Source organism: Nannospalax galili, unplaced genomic scaffold (assembly GCF_000622305.1).
Source record: "Nannospalax galili isolate Female #2095 unplaced genomic scaffold, S.galili_v1.0 scaffold2267, whole genome shotgun sequence".
In the NCBI taxonomy this organism is placed as follows: domain Eukaryota; kingdom Metazoa; phylum Chordata; class Mammalia; order Rodentia; family Spalacidae; genus Nannospalax; species Nannospalax galili.
Genome location: NW_008356240.1, coordinates 451,654 through 470,473, shown reverse-complemented (window position 1 = coordinate 470,473; position 18,820 = coordinate 451,654). Strand labels below are relative to the sequence as shown.

General features: G+C 47.8%; 1 long non-coding RNA gene across 7 annotated transcripts in view; it reads right to left on the bottom strand.

Annotated features, from left to right (window-relative positions):
* Positions 1-18,820, bottom strand: part of LOC103750961 — a 246,128-nt gene that overhangs the window by 32,404 nt on the left and 194,904 nt on the right. For 5 of the 7 annotated variants that reach the window (XR_003847177.1, XR_003847176.1, XR_003847180.1 and 2 more), the window contains exon 5: positions 1,412-1,712. This is a non-coding gene — a long non-coding RNA (uncharacterized LOC103750961). Of the gene's footprint in view, positions 1-1,411; positions 1,713-5,748; positions 5,977-16,149; positions 16,330-18,820 lie in introns of all 7 variants that reach the window. The other 2 variants (XR_003847178.1, XR_003847179.1) reach the window with 2 other exon arrangements.

The window sequence follows — 18,820 nt, the reverse complement described above, 5'->3', positions numbered from 1 at the left end:
ATTCAATTATTATTATTTTTCTTGCTTAAATATACTTTCTGTCTTTCATAATATTGTAAATTTTTTTTTGTTTTTAAAATGTTTTATTAAATATATTTAAGTGATAAAAACACAGAATTGTACACATTTATGGGATGCTATGTTATGCTTCAGTACGTCTCTTTCTTTATTATTGGCCCTCCCTGACCCCAGCCTTCCTACATGACATTGACATTGTCATCCGCAATTGCTGTGCAAGAAAACCCTGCACCAAAGGTGGTCCAAGCAGCCCTCAATAGGGAGAGAGCTGGAGTGTGTTCAGAGGCCATCCATGGCTGAGCCCTTCAATGCTAGCCCTGAGCAGACAGGCAGGCGGTAGCTGTGGGTCTCCCGGCCAGACCAGAAAGCCCTGGTTGTAGGTTATAAAGTGCTTCCCACTTTGTGGCTGTCATCTGTTTCCTGGGGTGAAATGCTGCCAGCTTTATTGGAAGAATCCAATAATGACAGCAACAGTGGTCTTCAAAACGTAGCATGGTAAAATCATATTAGATAGAACTGAAGCAGCACAACTTAGGGCCATAGAGCCTGGGCTGCTTGGTTTGACTTGGCTGTCCTCAGCTCAGCAGTTCTATCCTCTTTAAATGACTGTATGCAAAGGTGTGGAGTTCAGAGATCTGCAGCTGAATCCTGCCCAGCCTCAGCTCAGGGCCTGGCACAGACAAGGAGAGGGGGAACACATTGACCCTGGGAAGATGGGAGCCGAGTGGAACAGGGAGCAAGCAGAACCCTGTCAGGATACAGGTGCCTGAACTGAGATTGGGTCTGGATAAAGCCATTTTAAGTTGCAAATATTATTAGTCAACCTTACGTTGACTAATAATATTTGCATCCTTATGTAATAACACAGCTTGCTCTCAGTGTCAATGGTTTCCCCTGGTGAGCCTGTGGTTGCTCTGCCCAGCATTGCAAGAGAGTGTCGTGTGTCATATCATTAAATGAGGGAAAAGATCGAGATCAAAGAACCTCAAAATCATAAGTTGAGCTGTCATGCATCAGTGACCATCTGTACGGTCTTGGAGGAATATTTAGAAGATTCAGAGTCTTTCTGAGCAAAACCAAAAAAAACCCAAAATCCTTATCTGAAACAAAAATGGTACAATTTTTGTCCTGTTTGTCCTGTTTGAGTAGACCCTCCTTCCTGGCCTCTTTAGAGAGGCTACAGCATGGGGGTGGTGAAGGCTGTTGGCAGAGCTTACATTTCCCCACTGTTCCCCATAAGCCCCCAGGAACCTATGTTGTGGTCTCCAGAGAGTGCTTCACAGTGTAGAGAAGAGTTCTGCCCTGTGGGGGTGTGACACCTCTGGGTGTGAAGGAAGGACCCACAGCGCTCTCTGTACACCTTGTCTCAAGCCAATATGAGAGTTATTTTTACCTTCACAAAGACCCTGAGTTGAGGACAGCCTTGCTTATCCACATCCATGGTGGCTGCAGCTGGGTGAGGTCACAGGGCACACTGAATACACCAAGTGTTCATCTGCCTCGGTAAACCGAGAGAAGTCTTGGCCAGTTGTGCAAACGACGAGTTCACAGGCTGAAGCGAAGGAAGTCTTTGGTCTTGGGCTGCACTGAACAGTGTCATTATGATTTCACTGTCAGCAAGCACAGGACATTAAACATGAGGGTGAGGAGGGTTGTGTTGTTCCACGTCCCAGGACAAACCTCTCTGGAAGATCCTGTGGGGAATGAGATATGGGGTAGTGTCATGGTTGTGGAGCTGAGCACTGTGGAAGAACAGTGAGGCTTCTGTGGTCTGAATGCTGTCCCCTTCCCTTAAAATTCCCATAGAAATCTAACCCTGAGTGTGATGGTGTCAGGAGGCAGGGACTTTGGGATGGGATTGGGTCATGGGGGCTGAATCCTTACCAGTGAAATTAATGCTTTCATAGAGGAGACTGTGGAGAGCCGTGGTGCCCTTTCCACTATACGAAGATTCAAGAGAAGTTGCGGTTTGTAGACCATGAGCACTCACGAGACACCAAATCTGCCAGCTTTGGTCTCTAACTTCTCAGCCTTCAGAACGGTGAGGAATGAATCTCTGTTGTTTGTAAGTCATCTAGTCTATGACATTTTGTTACAGCAGCTTGAATGAGCTAAGATGGTGGCATTTAGAGTCATAGATTCGGGGTCATGCTCCTTGAAGTGAGATTTGGCTATGATTTACTTTGGCTAATGAAGTGTGATTAAAGTAATGCTGTCTATTCTGGAGGAGACCCTCAAGCCCAAAGCCTGTACCTCTCCTTCTCCTATTCAAAACCAGTGACATTCTTGGCTGCATAGGGAGCTCAGTCACCTAACATTCTTGAGTGAGGGCCACAGAGAGCAGAGCCCTGCTGATCCAAGACAGGCATACAACATGTGAAAGAGATAACGTGCTGGGTGCAGACACAGAATCCTGGATGAATCTGCTACCCCAGCCTACCCACCTCTATCTATGGATACAGTTAAAGGCCAGCCTTAGAGGGCCTCTTCTGCATTCCCTAAAGTCCACAATTTATACATGCTCAGTAGAGTCTTATAAACTGGACAGTTAGAATCATATCCCATTTTACAGACAAAGAGAGTCATCCCAATGGATGAATCCACATTGCTGACTTGGGAACTGATGCCTTAACTACTCACCACCTCCTGTGGAGCCTGGCATGTTACAGGCCAGCACAGCCTGGGCTATGTGAACAGGGGTAGACCCTGACCTCTTTCTGCCTCAGCAGTGCCTTTTGTCTCTGAGGGTGAGGAGGCATTTCCTATGAGAAGGAACAGGGGAAGGCAGAAGTCTCAGGAAGCACACACCTCTACTTAAAATTTATCTCTGTGTGTGTGTGTGTGTGTGTGTGTGTGCACAAGCACACATGTGTGCTACAGCATGCATGTGGAAGTCAGAGGACAGCTTTCAGGAGTTGGTTCTCTCCTTCAACCACATGTGTTCTTGGGACTGAATTCAGGTTATTAGGCTTAGAGACTTAACCTACTGAGCCATCTTGCCAGTCCCACATACCCCAACCTTAATCCACAGGAGGCCAGTTATAAGGTCATGCTATACCCACCACTCGGCCCATCTATCCCTGAAATCCCCCTTAAAAAGTCACCATAAAAGAAAAATCTAACATCAAGAACAAAATCTGAGAAATGGGATAATGGGCCACTTCCCAGTTGTGAATGCGCTGCTATGGGTCAAGTGCCTGCCAGGTGGTATAAGTGACAGTCTTAGTTCAGGCTGCCACAAGTACTAGATTGGGCAGTAAACAGATTTTTTTTCTCTCTTAATTCTTGTAAGTCTGAGGCAGAGGGCTTCTTCTGTATGGTGGACTGCCCTGCCTTGTCTCGGGACAGAAAGAGAGCCAAAGAGCTTAATGCCACTCATTAGTCCTGGTGACCTCCCATGGGCCCCACCTCCTCATCCATCACCCTGAGGGTTAGAATTTTAACCTATGAATTTTGGGGAATACAGGCACAGTGACATAAGGTGACAACTACAGCTCAGGGCGGTATGAGGAGGCCATGTGGTCCTCCTAACAGGGCAGGGCTGCTTGGCTGAGCAGGTGGGAAGATGGAGCAATTGCTTGATTATTCCATTTGGAATTGGGACAAATTGGGAAATGTGGATTTTTTAAAAAAAAAACAAAAAACAGGGTTTCCTTGTAGCCCCAGTTGGCATGGGACTCATTGCACAGATCAGGTTGGCGTTGATGTTTCACAGAGATCCACCTGCCTCTACCTCCCGAGTACTGAGATTAAAGGCATATGCCACTACATCCCACTGATTAGATTATTTTTTACTGTGAAAGGTCAGCTCTTAAATTTTAAACTTTTCATAAATAATTTAAATTTTAAACCAATATTTGCAGGGCCTGGAAGGATAACTCAGTTGATGAAGGGTTTACATGGAAAGCATGAGACCTTTGTATGTTCATGAGTCGCATACAAAGGCCAGGCATGCTTGTGAACTCAGTGCTGGGGAGACAGAAACAGGAGGATTCCCTGGGGCTCCCTGGCCAAGTCGATAAACAATGGAGAGTATTCCTGAAGATGACACCTGAGCTTGTCCCCCCTGGCCAAGTCGATAAACAATGGAGAGTATTCCTGAAGATGACACCTGAGGTTGTCCCCTGGCCTCTACATACACTGGCGTGCACACACACACACACACACACACACACACCTATATGTGCTGAACGAAACACATCTCTAGACTGAAAGTGGCTCCCCTAGGCCTCTAGTCTGTGAGCTCCGGAAAGATCTAGAATGATTTTGCTGCCAGAAGGACTGTTGCTGGAAACGTTGTGGTCCATAGCCTTGGATGGAGCGTGGTGCCTTTGGACCCAGCATTTCAGAACCACCTCCATTTATAAGACAGCCTGCATCTCACAGCTAGGGACTGCCTCAATAACTCTCCCTTTAACAAAAAGTGGTGTGAAGATGAAACACTGCAGAAAGATGCTTGGGTGGACAGTGGGGAGGTAGCTCCCTAGGGTGGAACAGTGGGGGAAGGAAGGGGAAGGTGGAGGTGGGTGACCTGAAGACCAACTCACCCTAATTCACGTTTTCCATTCATCTTACCTAATGCTGGTCTCCAACGTACCAGTAGTTCCAAATTCCCAACAGTACCTGGGAAAGATTATAAAGCCTCAAGGGAGGGACCAGTTGGACCAGGGAGCAGTTAGAACCCCTGGAATTCAGCTCTCTTAAAGGCATTCAAAATTTCTACCTATGGCTCTTTGTATAAAAGGGTAGCTGTCTCTTCTGCAGTTAGACTCTTCATAGCTGTGATAAAATAACCCAACTTAAACATGGGAGGGAGAACTGATTCTGGCGCATGGCTTCAGAGATTTCAGTCCGTTGATCCTCAACTCTGCTGATTCTGAGCCCGCAGTGAGGTAGAACATACTGCCGAGAACACAGCAGAGGCTGCTCCCTCCGTGCAGACAGGAAGTGATAATGCTGTCCTATTACCATAACACCCTCCCACACCTGAGTCTTAACTTCCCCTTAATTTGGGGAAGGTTCTTGGAGAAGCCAAGCACACAGCATGGTGAACATACGGATTTCAGCCACTGGTCCAGGAAGCCTGGCCACAACCTCTGGCAACTGGTCCCAAAGTGCTAGGAGTTGGTACAAAATACACAGATTCCCCAGGTTTTGTCTCCACTTCTAACTTGGGAACAACACCAGAAATGCACCCTCTCCAGTCACACAAGGTTCTGGCTTCTAGTTAGCTGCCTTCAGCTCTCCCTGCCAACAAGCCTCCACTCAGGGCACCCCCAAGCTGTCCTGTTTCCACCATCAGCTTTCCTGTTACCCTTCCTGCCTTTGAGTTCTGCCAAACTCTAGGGACCGTGGCCAATTCCCTTTCTGCTGCAAATTGAAGTGAATACCCCTTGCCTCTCTTTTTTTTCATTTGTTTACTTCCAGAGCTCTCATGCGTTCACACACAATTTGGTAGGGAGCTCCAGGCAGACAGCATTGGCGAACGTGGTTGACTGAAAGTCGACCCTGCTCCACACATGAATGCTCCAGAACAGACTTGGTGAAGGAAGGATTCCCAAGTGATTGCTGCACCCCACTTTGTCCCAGAAGAAAGGCAAAGAGACCCAAGACATGTCTGAAACCATTATGTTTTGACCAGAAATCTCATTAGCTCAAAGACAATGGGCAATTGTCTGGTGGTAGACAAAGGAAAGTGCTGGAAACTTGCACAAGATGCAGCTGAGCTACCTGAGTGGCCTGGGCACAGATTTCTGCGGGCTGATGCCCAGGAGAGGAGGGGACAGAGCCAACAGCCATTGGTGGGCGGCAGTGGTCACTGGGCACCAAGTTGCCAAATCATGCCTTTGCCAGAGAGCAACAGATGTTTGCAGCAGGCTTGAGTCCCGTCTTCCAAACCTGGGTGATGATTCCTCCCTTCTTAGTCACTGGAACACTTACACTCAGCTAAGAGATCTGCTTTGAGAAAGGAACAGACATACATTTCTAGTTTAAGAACAAAGCGTTGTCACAGGCAGCGAACTTAAAACACATTCACCCGTATTTTGCTTGGAGACATATTAGAAGTCAAAGAAGTGGAAATCTATGATACTAATTAAAAAGAAGATTTAGGATAGTTCTGAAATGTATTCCTGGCTCCCTCACCCACCAGTTTCTGATATTGTAAAAGCTTTAAGAGAAGAAGTCAGGTTTTTCTCCAGACATGACTCTACAAAGAGCCTCATTTAGTCGCACTCCTCAGCGCTTGGCAAAGGCAGAGGGAAGGTGAGGGAGACGTGGCGCGGAGCCTCCCAGGCCTGGCACAGACCCAGTGCCGAGGAAGGGAAGGTGCTAAGCTATCTTTGTTCTGTTTTAAGAATGCCTGCCAATTACTTGAACCAAGGTCCCTATTCCGCTCCTGTTAATTAGGCTGACATCGCGGAATTTACTAGAAGAAAAGCAGTCTGGAAATTAGCTCTCCTGTCTCGATGGCTTCTGTGTCAGCACGTGACCCAATGGTTGCCATGGTGACTATCAGTCGCAAGTAGATTGTCCACAAGTTGAACTTGCATCTGACAAGTCAAATTTGTCAGTTTGGGGAAAAGTAAAAGAAGATTACTTCCCCCCCCCCCAAGAGAGTCCCTTGGCTTTCAGACCTGCTGCTCCCCGCTTTCCAAAAGTCAGGTAGGCTTCCTCTGCCCTACCGTCTTGGGGGTGGTCTTAGCCTCTCTTGTGATCTATGGCATCTACAAGAAATCTGCCCAGCCAGGACTAATGGCCTCAGAACAGACTCTGGGAGAAAATAAAATGCATGCTGTGATTCAACTGAGGACGGAATAATGGGGTGCTAATCACAGGCTCTGCCTCTTCTGTGATAGGAAGCCACTGCCAGAGACTGGACTTTCTCACCCAAGCAAGATTTCATTTCCTTCTTTGGCAAGAACTATCCCCCACAACTGTACTCCTGATCACGTGTGTGTGTGTGTGTGTGTGTGTGTGTGTGTGTGTGTGTGGTTTGCATGGCTGTTCTTTGCCTCTCAACAGGTCATGGCTTTCATGGCCTGAGTTTATTAGGTTGAAAAAGAAAAAGTCATTTAACAAAGGTTACTACATCAAGCCAACATTGCAGAATACTGGGGCTGGGGAACTGTGAGAGAGACTGGAGGGGTGAGTGAATGAGGATGCCCTGGTGAAGGTCATCTGCAGTCTGGTGGAAGCATGGGGATGGAGATTCCTTTGTACCAGCTCAGCCCTCTCCTGGGCCCAAATACATGTCACATCTCACTTTGCTCGTGGCTTCGGTCCTGACCAGGGTTAAGGTTATCAGCAGATGCCTGATGTTGGAGGACGAACTAACAAACTGAAAGATGAGTCTGTGGCTTGGTGCTTGACCACAGCTATTCTCAGACAGATGTCCCTCCTTTTACAAGCAGTTCATTTGAATCTTTTTTAAAAGTATTTTATTTATTATTTTTATTTTATGTGTATGAGTGTATTGCCTGCATGTATGTGAGTGCACCCATGTCGTGCAATGCTGCGGAGGTCAGAAGAGGGCTTTGGATTCCCCTGGAACTGGAGTTAAGGACGGTTTATAGCCTCCATGTGGGTGCTGGGAATCGAACCCAAGTCCTCTGCAAGAGCAGTCAGTGCTCTTAACTGCTGAGCCATCTCTCCAGCCCCTCATCTGAATCTTAAATGCCCCCAAAGGCCTATGTTCCAAAGACTTGGTCCCCAGTCTGTGCACTATGGTAGGTGGTAGAATCTTCAGGAAATAGGGTCAAGTAGGAAGTTGCATCATAAGGGTATGCCCTTGAAAGGGCAGTGGTCCTCACCCCTCCCTCTTTTTCTCATTTGTTTCCTGGCTCCGATGAAATGAGCACCATCTTTCTACCACCTGATCCCTACCATAATATACTCCCTCATCACAGGCCCTAAAGTAATAGGGGCCAACCACTATGGATTGAAACTTCTGTGAATTAAACTGTGGGCCAAAATAAACCTTTCTTCTCTTAAAGTTGGTTCTCTCTAGTATTTTGTGATAGTAATGGAAAAGTGACTAACAGAAAAGTTTTCCAACTCCTCATATGAGCCCAGGCATGAATTGGGAAGGTAGGTTCTCATCCACAGATGGAGCCAGAAGACAGTCTCAGTGTGGGTGGAGAGGGACAGGTTTGTATCTAGCAGTGCCCACTCTGCTACTGATAGGGCAATAGGTCTCTCTTCATGTATAATAGAAAAAGGTCCAAAAAATTCAGGCATTTTCCATGGACAATTCATGTAGAAGATCAACTTCAAATGAAGTAAACCAAGTATTGTGGTTTGATAGTGTAATTCAGGGCTTCTGAAGCTTTTTTCACACAGAACCGCTTTATTGCCCAATAAATTGTCTTATGATAGATCTATTAGGCATATACATTACCTACTTTTCTGTTGCTGTGATAAAATACCATGACCAAGGGAACTTATAGAAGGAAGAGTTGGTTTTTTTTTTGGTTTATAGTGACAGGGGAGGCATGGCACCAGAGGTGGCCGGAACAGAACGCCAAGGGATCACATCTTCAAGCAAGTATAGGAGGCAGAGAGTGACTGAAAATTTGGCAAGGCTTAAGAACTCTCAAAGCCTGCCCCCAGTGACATGCTTCCTCCAGCAAGGCTGCACCTCTAAAATCTCTGCATATAGTGCCACCAACTGGGAACAAAATGTCCAAATATTTGGATTCTATGGGGACATTATCATTCAAACCACCACAGCATATAAAATGGCAAATCAAACATTTGCCAACAATAAAGTTTTTTGTTTTTGTTTTTCTTTTTGAGACAGCATCTCCCTGTAGCCCCAGCTGTCCTAGAACTCACTATGTAGACCAGGCTGGCCTTGAACTCACAGAGATCTGCCTGCCTGTGCCTCCCAAGTGCTGGGACTACAGGCATGCACCACCACGCCCAGCTAGAAAATCTATACACTAATGAGGTGTGTCTTTATTTTCACATAAAGAATGAAATCTTGCCTGAATATTTGGTACTGCAGGACACAGAGTATCTTCAGTATTTTCCAGGGTATTCAACATCAAATATTCTAATACAACCCAATCAAAGATGTACCAATTTAATACATACTGAAGAATGATGCTGGAAAAGTACGGTCTTTGCCTTTATGTTTCTGTAAGAGCAGAAGAGCATACGTACGGCAAAAAATCCCTATGCTTTAATCGGGGCATTTCAGGCAGGGATTGCTGGCACTGCAGAGGGTGAAGATGTGTAGTGGAAAGTGTGCACGTTGTGTGTTCAGAAGCAGCGAAGTCACGTGAGTGCTGCCAATGGATTCATTGCACATTTGAGTTTGAATTAATGTTTGGTTGTTGAGCATTTAGAAACCTTTCACCATGGCATAACTTTCACAGTATGCCATAAAATTTTACAACCCCATTGTTAGTTAAATGACTCCACATGACTTGGTGACCCACTGTTTAAGAAGCTTCCAAATCTCTTCACTCTGCTTTGTCTGCAAGGTTTCTTTGATTTACAACCTCAGGTTAATGTTAGCAGCAAGCATTCTATCACTGAGCTACAGCCCCAGCCCATGCATCTGTCTTTACTGTTCTTTATTGTAGCTAAAGTGGAAGACTTGTGCCTTGTTTTGTTCAGCAGAGAACCTTGAGGATACAGGCAGAGAGTCCAGGAACCCGGAGCCACAGAGCATAAGGACAAACTGCTCTTCATAAAAAAGGACCAGAAACCGAGCAATGGGAGTGTGAAGGAGGAGGGGTGGGTCCCACAGCACAGCCGGTAGCTGGCATCCGACACAGCCATGGCCAGAATGAGGGTTTCTCTTCCATCCTATGCCTCTCTGGTCACTGATCCAGCATCTCTGGCCACAAAGGAGGATACTGACCTACGCTGGGCCATCCTGGTGCCTCATTCTTTTAGCTGGCTATAGGGCCTGGCATGTGGAGGAGAGAACACAGCAGCCCAGAAGCAGCCCTGAGAGGTGTTTGGGGCCTTTCCTCCCTGGGGCACCAGCAGGAGTGGGTGCTGGTCATCTCCCCTCTGTAGACTACCGCACGCATGGGCAGTTTTCAGATAGCCATGGCTCCAGTACGTTCCATATTGGACTAGCCAGTGGATGACCTGGATTCAGGATGACCTGCCTGTTCTTTCCTGAGGCTGCAGCATCCTCAGAGAATCCTTACTCTTTGCCCTAGTCCCCAATGACTGTGTTGTACAAGATCCCGTGGCCAAAAGAACAAGGCTACAGGAGTGCCAAAGTGAATGATGGAGTCCCTGTGGCCAGAGGTGGGAGAGCTACAGGGAGCTGGGAGAGAACAAGCCATGTCTACACAGGGAGAGGCGTGGTCAGAGGATGCGCCACAGTATACTGCCTGTGCCCAACATGGAGCCTAAAGCCACCAGGCATAGAGTGGTCTCCTGTTACTGAGCCCTTGCCTGGAACTCCACTGCCCCAGGCCTCAGTGCCAGCAGAGGACACCTTGGTTTGGGGTCCCTCAGTTAGTGGCCAATTCTGATGTGTGTATGCGTGTGTGTGTGTGTGTGTGTGTGTGTGTGTGTGTGTGTGTGTGTGTATGTATGTGTACACAGGCAAGTGAGTATGTCTTTAGATGTGTATGAATGTTAATGAGTATGAGCCTCTGTGTGTGACTACCTGTGTATGTACATGTGTGTACAGCAGTCTGAGAGTCTACATGTGTGAATGTATATCTATGTTCACATCTGTGTACAAGTGTATACGCATGTGTATGCATGAGGGTGACTGTATGTACACACAAGTGTCTTTGAGTGCCTATACTTATATGAACATGTGTAAATTAATGTGAGGTTCTGTATGTGTATATACTTGAGTATGAGAACACATTTGTGTATCTCTCTGTGTATATAAGAGACAAAGAGAGAGAGAAAGGTGAGTGATGGGTGGGTGGGGCATCTATCTCTGGTTCAGGTTGAAAACTTTGCTCTTGTTGCACTGGTAGAGTTACCCCCTCCCAGGGGCCTTAGCTGGAGCCAGTCTGGCCCTCTCCACTGAGGTCAAGATGCCGGCTGTTCTGCACTGCTAGGGGCTGATGAACTGATAGAATAAGAACCATATTTCAGAGGCCTAATTCAGATCCAGCTCAGTGGAGAGATGTGTTTGCAAGCACACTGAGCTAGCCACAGCCCACCTACTGCCTACCCTGAGTCTGCTACAGATGCACTGTCTCCTGCATTCCACTGTCCTGCCTGGGCACAATTTTACAAGGGTGACACTGGAATCCAGAGACATAAGACAGGTTCCTCACTCATGTGCAGACCACCTGGGTTCTCAGCCAGGCTTGGGAACTACAGGGCCTTTGCTGCCACTCTGCCCACCCAGGCCGATCAGTTTGTCCCCAAGGGGTATACATGCTCAAGAAAGGGGTCACCTGTCCTGTCAGCTGTGATAATTGGAGCTCCCCAATTTCGTTAAGCTACAGAGCACAGCCACAGTGCCTCCCCTACATCCCAACCCCACATAATCCACATGGGCTTTCAGCCCCTCTGTTCAGCTTTGTGAGTGGGGCTGGGAGGAGAGGACACTAAACCCCTCCCTCCCCCGGCAACTCCATCTTCATTTCCCTCTCCTTCTCCATCTTCATTTCCCTCTCCTTCTTGCCCAACAGCATAGCAGCTTAGTATCTTCAAGGCCCCCAGACTTTGCTGGACACAATCCAGGAGGCAGCTCAGTGCTAGAAAGGAAAAAGCAGGAAGTATAGCCTCTAGCATCTCCCTTCAATCTCACAAGGAACAAAGAAAATGTCTCTGAGCCCAGCACCCTTAAAAAGTGCACTCTAAGAAAGATGGCTTGGGTTAAAGCAGCCCAAAGTCCCTAGACAATGGCACCATCTTGTGCAAGGGGAGACACGGGTGGAACTGTCCCTAGAGTCAGCTGCTCCTGCTGCTGGAGCCGGCTTGGAGCACAGTGCTGACTCCTGGGCTGTAATTTTGTTTTCCCAAGCACTGCCAGGTGCATGTCTCTAGAAGCGCTCCCTCATGCCTCCTGTAAGGAGAAATGCAGGCCAGGAGCCAGGACCAGGAAACAGGCAGAGAATCCAGAGCACTGGTGCACTGACGCAAGGGAGGGTGACAGTGGCCTCAGCAGAGCAGTTTGTAGCAACCACGTCACTTGCTCAGAGGGCCACACAACTGCGGGTGTAGGGCTAGCCCACAGGAGCGTCCCACCTGTTCCAGTTTGTGGATGGAAGATGAAGTTGACCACCCTATTTCCTCACCACATATATCCTCCAAGCTATACACAGACCCACAGACCAGCCATCTATGTGGGGATTCTTGATGCAAAGTTGGGGTCATGGGATTAGTCTCCATGCCCTTTGCCCCAAGCCTCATATCCACCGACCTCATGTCCTGTAGACCCACTGAGCACCAAACAGATGCACAGGCCCATCACCTGAGGGCCCATTGGGTCCTTCAAAGACTTAGTGTCTCTTTACTAGGCCCAAGCCCAGACCAGGAGCTGTGTGGCCCAGGGAATGAGACAGGCCTTGTGTGACCAGTGTCCTCACTTCCCTACTTAAGGGAAGGTGCTCTAGAAGGTTCTTCAGAGATGCTCCAGTCAATCTTTCCTCAGCTAAGAGGAAATCTTAGCTTTCCTCTTAACTCTTAATCTTTCCTCTTAATCTTTCCTCCAACTAAGAGACATATGACTGGGGCTGAAACATGGACCTGGGCCAGACAGCTGAACTGCATCTCCAGCTACACAGCCTGGGCTCTCTGGGCTGTTTCCTCAGCTGTGAAATGTGATAAAACTACTGTCTTCTTCCTTGAAGAAGAGAAAGAATTAAGTGAGGTGTACATTTGCATATGTGTCCTTTCATACCCATGGGTAACTGGTTCCAGGGTCCCCCTGTAGAAACAAGTACCCAGAGATGCCCAGGTCTCCTGTATAAAATGGAATGGTGTTTGTACCAAGTCTATAAGCATCCACCTGCATACTTTAAGTCATCTCTAAGTTACCATAATACCATATGCTCTGTTGTTTAGGGAATGATGACAGTTAAAAAAAAAGTCTGATGTTCAGTACAGGCACATTTAAAACAGTATTTTCAAGGGAGAAATAGATGGCTCAGAGATCAAGAGTGCATTATCACTTTTCCAGAGCGACTGACAACCACTAGTAACTCCAGCTCCAGGGGAATCTGATGCCTCCGGCCTCCGTGTGCACCTGCACTCACATGCACATACCCCCACATAGACACACACATACACATAATTAAAAAAGAAATAAAAATATTTTCAGTTCATGACTGGTTGTCTCCGTGGATGCAGAATCCGTGGATATGGAGGGTTAGTTGTATATGTATAAATCTATATGGAAGTATATACACTCACACATATATATGAAATTATATAATACAAATATAAATGACACATATGAACTTAGCGGTCTAAAATAGAAATGAGATTTTGACTACTATTAATATGTATGAGATTATAAATACATACAAATACTCACTTAGAACAATGCCAGACATACAGTAAAGTCCCAGAATATGCTGTCCAGCTGCTGCTGCTTCCTGCTCCCTCTCCTCCCCATTGTCCTCCCCTCCCTGTCCTCCTCCCCAACTGGCCACCCAGTATCTGGCCTCCTGTCTTGTAATTTTACTAGAGTTGCAAGCTTTCATCTAGAGTCTGTTTTCCAGAAAGCAAGGGAAGGGCATTGTATGACATCACAGTCAATGTGATTGACAGGAGCAGAAGAATGTTCTAGACGGCAACTTGAAGGAAGCCTGCTCAACCCAGAGGCCCTAGACTTCCTCACCTTTTCCTTGCCTAAACATATGTGAAAAAAGATGTGTGTATGTGATTGAGGTCATGATTTCTCACTGATTTTTAGAACACTGACATTGAGGTGGCCTTGGGGGTTTGGCTACAGCCCCAGTTCACAAGACCCCTAGGGAGACAAGATGGAGATGGAGCCAAAGCTGTACTAATGTCACAATTATAGTGACAGCCAGGAAGAGGAAGGGGGAAGAGGAGGAGGTGGGGAAGGGGAAGGACACTGGACAGCTTTGGAATCCCTGGTCTTATAACTCCAAATCCACAGAAACAGAATGGCAGCCTCTGGGGTCAGAAGGAGGTGAAGCAAAGGGATGGGAAAAAGAGCAAGTGATCTTAAAGTCAGTCTTTCCAACACCCTCAGTGGTAGTTCAGGAGGTACTGGCACCTGGGCCCACTGAGCTCCAGGCTCTCTTTGGGCTCTGAGGTTCTGTGATTATGTGAGTGTAGTGAACAGAGTCTGAGGATGTCCCAAACAAATGAGAGATAGTAAAAGCACACCAATGGGCTGCTGGTGCTCAGGTGACAGTCACATCTGCTATCATTAAACTATTCACTGAGGGAACTGTTGGCTGATCAAAGACACATTTGTCCTCTGAGAGGGAATAGGAGGAGGAAGACCCTACACTTGAGCTGTCTACTGGAAAATGTGCCCCACACGCATCCTCTGAGCTCCATCTCCACCCTGATCTATGCTGCCATCACTGCTAGGCACGGCAGTGACTCTGCCTGGCCTGAATGAGGGTCCTCTGCCTGCCACCTCAGTCAGCATTTGTAGCACAAGAGAGGAACTTAGCAGAAATTAAACATTTGCCATAGGGCCCCAGCATAGAGCTTCCATAGACCCATATAGAGCTGCCATAGGACCCAGAGTCCCAAACAGTTATCTTTACTATGTTCATCTCCCCACTACTGACAGTAGCCAATGCGGAAACAGACTCAATGTCCACAGACACACGAATGGGCAAAGAGCAATTCAATACATACACACAACGGAGTATTACCCAGGCATGAAAAGGAGGGAAATTCTGTCATATGCATCAACTTAAATAAGCCCAGAGGACGTAAGGCTAAGGGAAGTTAGCCACATCCAACACCACTTGGTACTACTTCTATGAGGCATAGAAAATAGGCCTTTAGACAGGAGAATAATGGTTGTCAGGGACTCTGGAGAGGAAACACAGAGGTACTGATCAACAGGCATCAAGTTTCAGTTCAATGACATGAATGAGCCCTACAGATCTTCTGTGCTATCCTGCCTGAGACGGTGTGCGTATTTAAAAACCTGCTCAGGAGGAGAGCTAGTGTTTAATGTTCCTACCACAATAGAATTAAAAATTTTAAAGGAATTACACACAAAGAAATAATGGTTTATCCAGAAAAAAAAAAGAAGGTGAAAGAAAGAGAGGTACCTTCCAAGCTTGGCACAGAGGCAGGGGAGGGGGGAGGGCTCACTGGGTGGCTTTGGCAGGGGTGGGAGGGCAGAAGTAGCCAGCACCAGCATCCCAAGCTTTTTCCTTGATGGTGCCTCCTCCTACCTTAGCTGGGGTGGCTCTGGGTTCCGGAAGTGAGGGGAAAAGGTTGCAAACCTTGGATAGTGTGAGACACAAAGGCCTTGCTGGGGGTCCCGAAACGGACTGTTATCTTTGGGGTCCTGCCAGCCATGTCCACCCTTCTGGTTGGTATCACAGGAAAGGGAGTATCCTATCATGGATCCCTGAGGCCCCGGTGGAACCCCCAGTGGCAAGGGTGGCTTTCTGACAGAGCAGACCCCTGCCCTTGAGCCCCTAGAGCCACCTAGAAGCTTGCTCTCTCTTCTGCAGTAGGGGGCCATGCTCTGCAGGGCATGTGTGTCCTGAAGGGCCAGAGCCTGAGCTCTGGAGGGTACACCTGACCTAGAGGGGGCACCTGGGTAAGATCCTGTGAAGTCTTGGTCAAGCCTTCAAGCACCTGTGGGCTTGAAATAAGGAAATGAGGACCGAGATCCGTCCCCCTTACCTGCTTCCAGAGACTCCACTGCCTGAGATGTCTGTCTGCTTTGTTCTCAGATGTGTCACTTTGACCAGGTCCTACATCACAGGCATGTCCTGTGGGAGCCAAGCTTCCTGTGACGCCAAGAGTACCAGTTCTGCCCTGCGTTTCTGTCCCTACCCACTAGGCATTGCAGTGACTCCACCTGACCTAACTGAGTACCCTCTGCCCTCCTCTGGCAGCCTCAGTTAGCACCAGTGACAGGAGAAAGGAGACACGTAGGCATATTAAACACAGAGCTACTGTAGACCTCCTGTCTTATCTTCCAGCTGACTTAGAAGGTGGATGGTGTCTTACCTGGCTTCCTTCCATTGGTGTCCAAAGTAGCCCCCGTTACAAAGGAGGGGCTAATTCCAGTGAAACTAGATCTGTCTGGACCCAACGAGCCCACAACCATCAGATGGAGTCAGGCACCTGATGGGACTGCTGAGACACAATGGGCTCCATGTCTGTGGCCCGGCACCTTCACATGTGTCCCTGTATAAGAGAGGGAAGGAAGCAACATAGCTGGAACAGGAACCTCAGGGTTGACCCAGCATGATGGCTCCAGCCTACATAGTTCAGTTCTAGAATTTTCCTTGAAAGAGGGGCTCTGCTCAAGTCACTAGGTTCCCCCATTACCTTGTGCTGGCATTCACGGACTTACAGGGATGATTCTTTAATAGTGAATGGACCTGAAAGGCAGGGCCTGGGGTGGGCAGTGTCCCCTTGTTCACTCTCCCCTGTCATACACAACCCATATTAGCTTTTCCTGCGTTGGCCTTTGGTGACTGACTGAGACCACGGTTTAAGGGGTGGCTTCTTCACGCAGAGGGGTTTGCAGCTGTGAGAGGGGTGGGGCCCTCAGGGCTCCAGCCATGGCAGAGGATGTAGCCTCCATGAGAGCCTTGGGGAAGGCAGTACCAGGAACACAGCCTTGTCTGTTTCTGCCTGTCAGGGTGGCTTGACTTCTCTAACAGTATTCTGACTGACTCCTCCAATCTGATGATTCTGAACCTATATTTGAATCATCCATGTGCCAACAATGGGCCAACCTTAGCATACACAGGCTAAGGAGGACTGGTCATAGATTTGGGGAGTATAGACACTAGACATCCCCCATCCCCACCCCTATATACACACATACATACATCCTACATATGACCCACATGTACCACATGTATGCACACACATGAACACACACATATGCTCACACATACATCCGTACATATGCAAACATATATACATCTTGCATAGATGTAAACACAGGTGACATATTCCTGAGAGTGCACTGAGGGGGCGTCCTCTGCACCTGGTGTAAAATGGCCACAGTAGAGCTCTTTGGGTGTCTGTTCAGCTCAGAATAGTCTCCCAGGGGATTGCCTCGCCATTCCACAGAGGTGGGTTCTGGGAGTCACTTGTGTCCTATGGGGCCTAACGGTGTTCTGCAGAGAAAGAGGGGAGTACACACATAGGCAGTCCCCACCCTACAGCAGTTTGACTTACAATTTTTCAACTTTATGAAGGGGCAAAAGCCACAGGCATTTCCAAAGAAACTGTTTTGAATTTTGATTTTTTCTCAAGCTCTCATGTGGCTGGCAGTGAGCTGCAGCCTCCAGGCAGCTACTTCATCATGAGGGAGACAACCAACAGCACTTGATACTGGAGCTACTGCGCTGCTGAGCCGGGCTGCTCACAGCTTTGAAGGGTTAAGTGCAGGCTTTTTACTTACTGTATTTTCAGCTTGCATGGGTTTGTCAGGATGTAATCCATCTCAAGTTGAGGAGCCTCTCTCTCTCTCTCTCTCTCTCTCTCTCTCTCTCTCTTTCTCACACACATAGAGGAAGGTGAGGGAGAGAGGAGAGGGAGGGAGAGGGAAGGGGGAAGACAGAGAAAGGGAATGAGAGAGAGAGAAGGAAAGAGAAGGAAGAGAGAGAGAGCGAGAGCGAGAGCGAGAGCGAGAGAGAGAGAGAGAGAGAGAGAGAGAGAGATTAAGAGGAATTGACTTCAATGGAGGCTCACAAGGTCCCAGGACTGAGTATCCAGAGTCCTAGGAGAGCCAAGGGCTGCAGCTCTAGTCCCCAGGCCAGCAGTCCCAGAACCAGGCCCAGAGCCAAGAGGAGCCCGTGATGTCTCAGTTTGAGTTTAAGGGCAGAAAAAGACCAGCGTCCCAGTTTGAAGGGAGTTAAATGGGAAGAAACTCCCCATTGCTCAAGGCCTGCCTTCTTTTTGTTCTTTCTATTCAGGTACCCAGCTATTAGGATGCAGCCCACCCACATGGGGTGGGCAGTCTGCCTCATTAAGAAATAATCTATTTAGAATAACATTTCACTAAATGTCTGGCACCCCATGGCTCTGTCAGGTTGATACATAAAAACTAACCATGACAGCCCTCAAGTCTGCCAGCTGCTGTCTGCTCGGGGAGGACCTGACACCCTGCTGGCCGATGGCTTTCCTGTGTCCTCAGGCTTTGCTCATCATAAGACCCCTACCCTGCCACATGCTCATCCCCGAATCTTGATCCTGTGCACTCCTTTTCCTTGATGAGCTTGGGCCAGATTTCCATGTCACCGCTAGCGCCCCCATGATGTCCCTGAATCCCTTCCATGTTCTGGTAGGCTGAGTCAGGGCCACAGAACAGGCCTGATACAGCCTTATCTGCCTGGTGCTTATTACAATAGATTGAAAACTGAGTTTCGATGAGTGCATATGTGTATGTGTGCATGTACCCCTGTGTGTGTGTGTGTGTGTGTGTGTGTGTGTGTGTGTACATGCAAATTTGTCTTCAGCACCAGGTGATCACTCCCAAAGACATCTTTTTGCTGAGTGGTCACTGTGAGAACAAAGCGAGGATGCCTCTCAGAGTCCTCTCCATGGCCAGTTGGCAGTACTTTGACAGTGTTAATAGTCTATGGGTGGCAGTTTGCAGAAGTTTCAGTCATTGGATGTGTGGTCTTAACAGCAATTCTAGCTACCAAGGTCTCTCCTC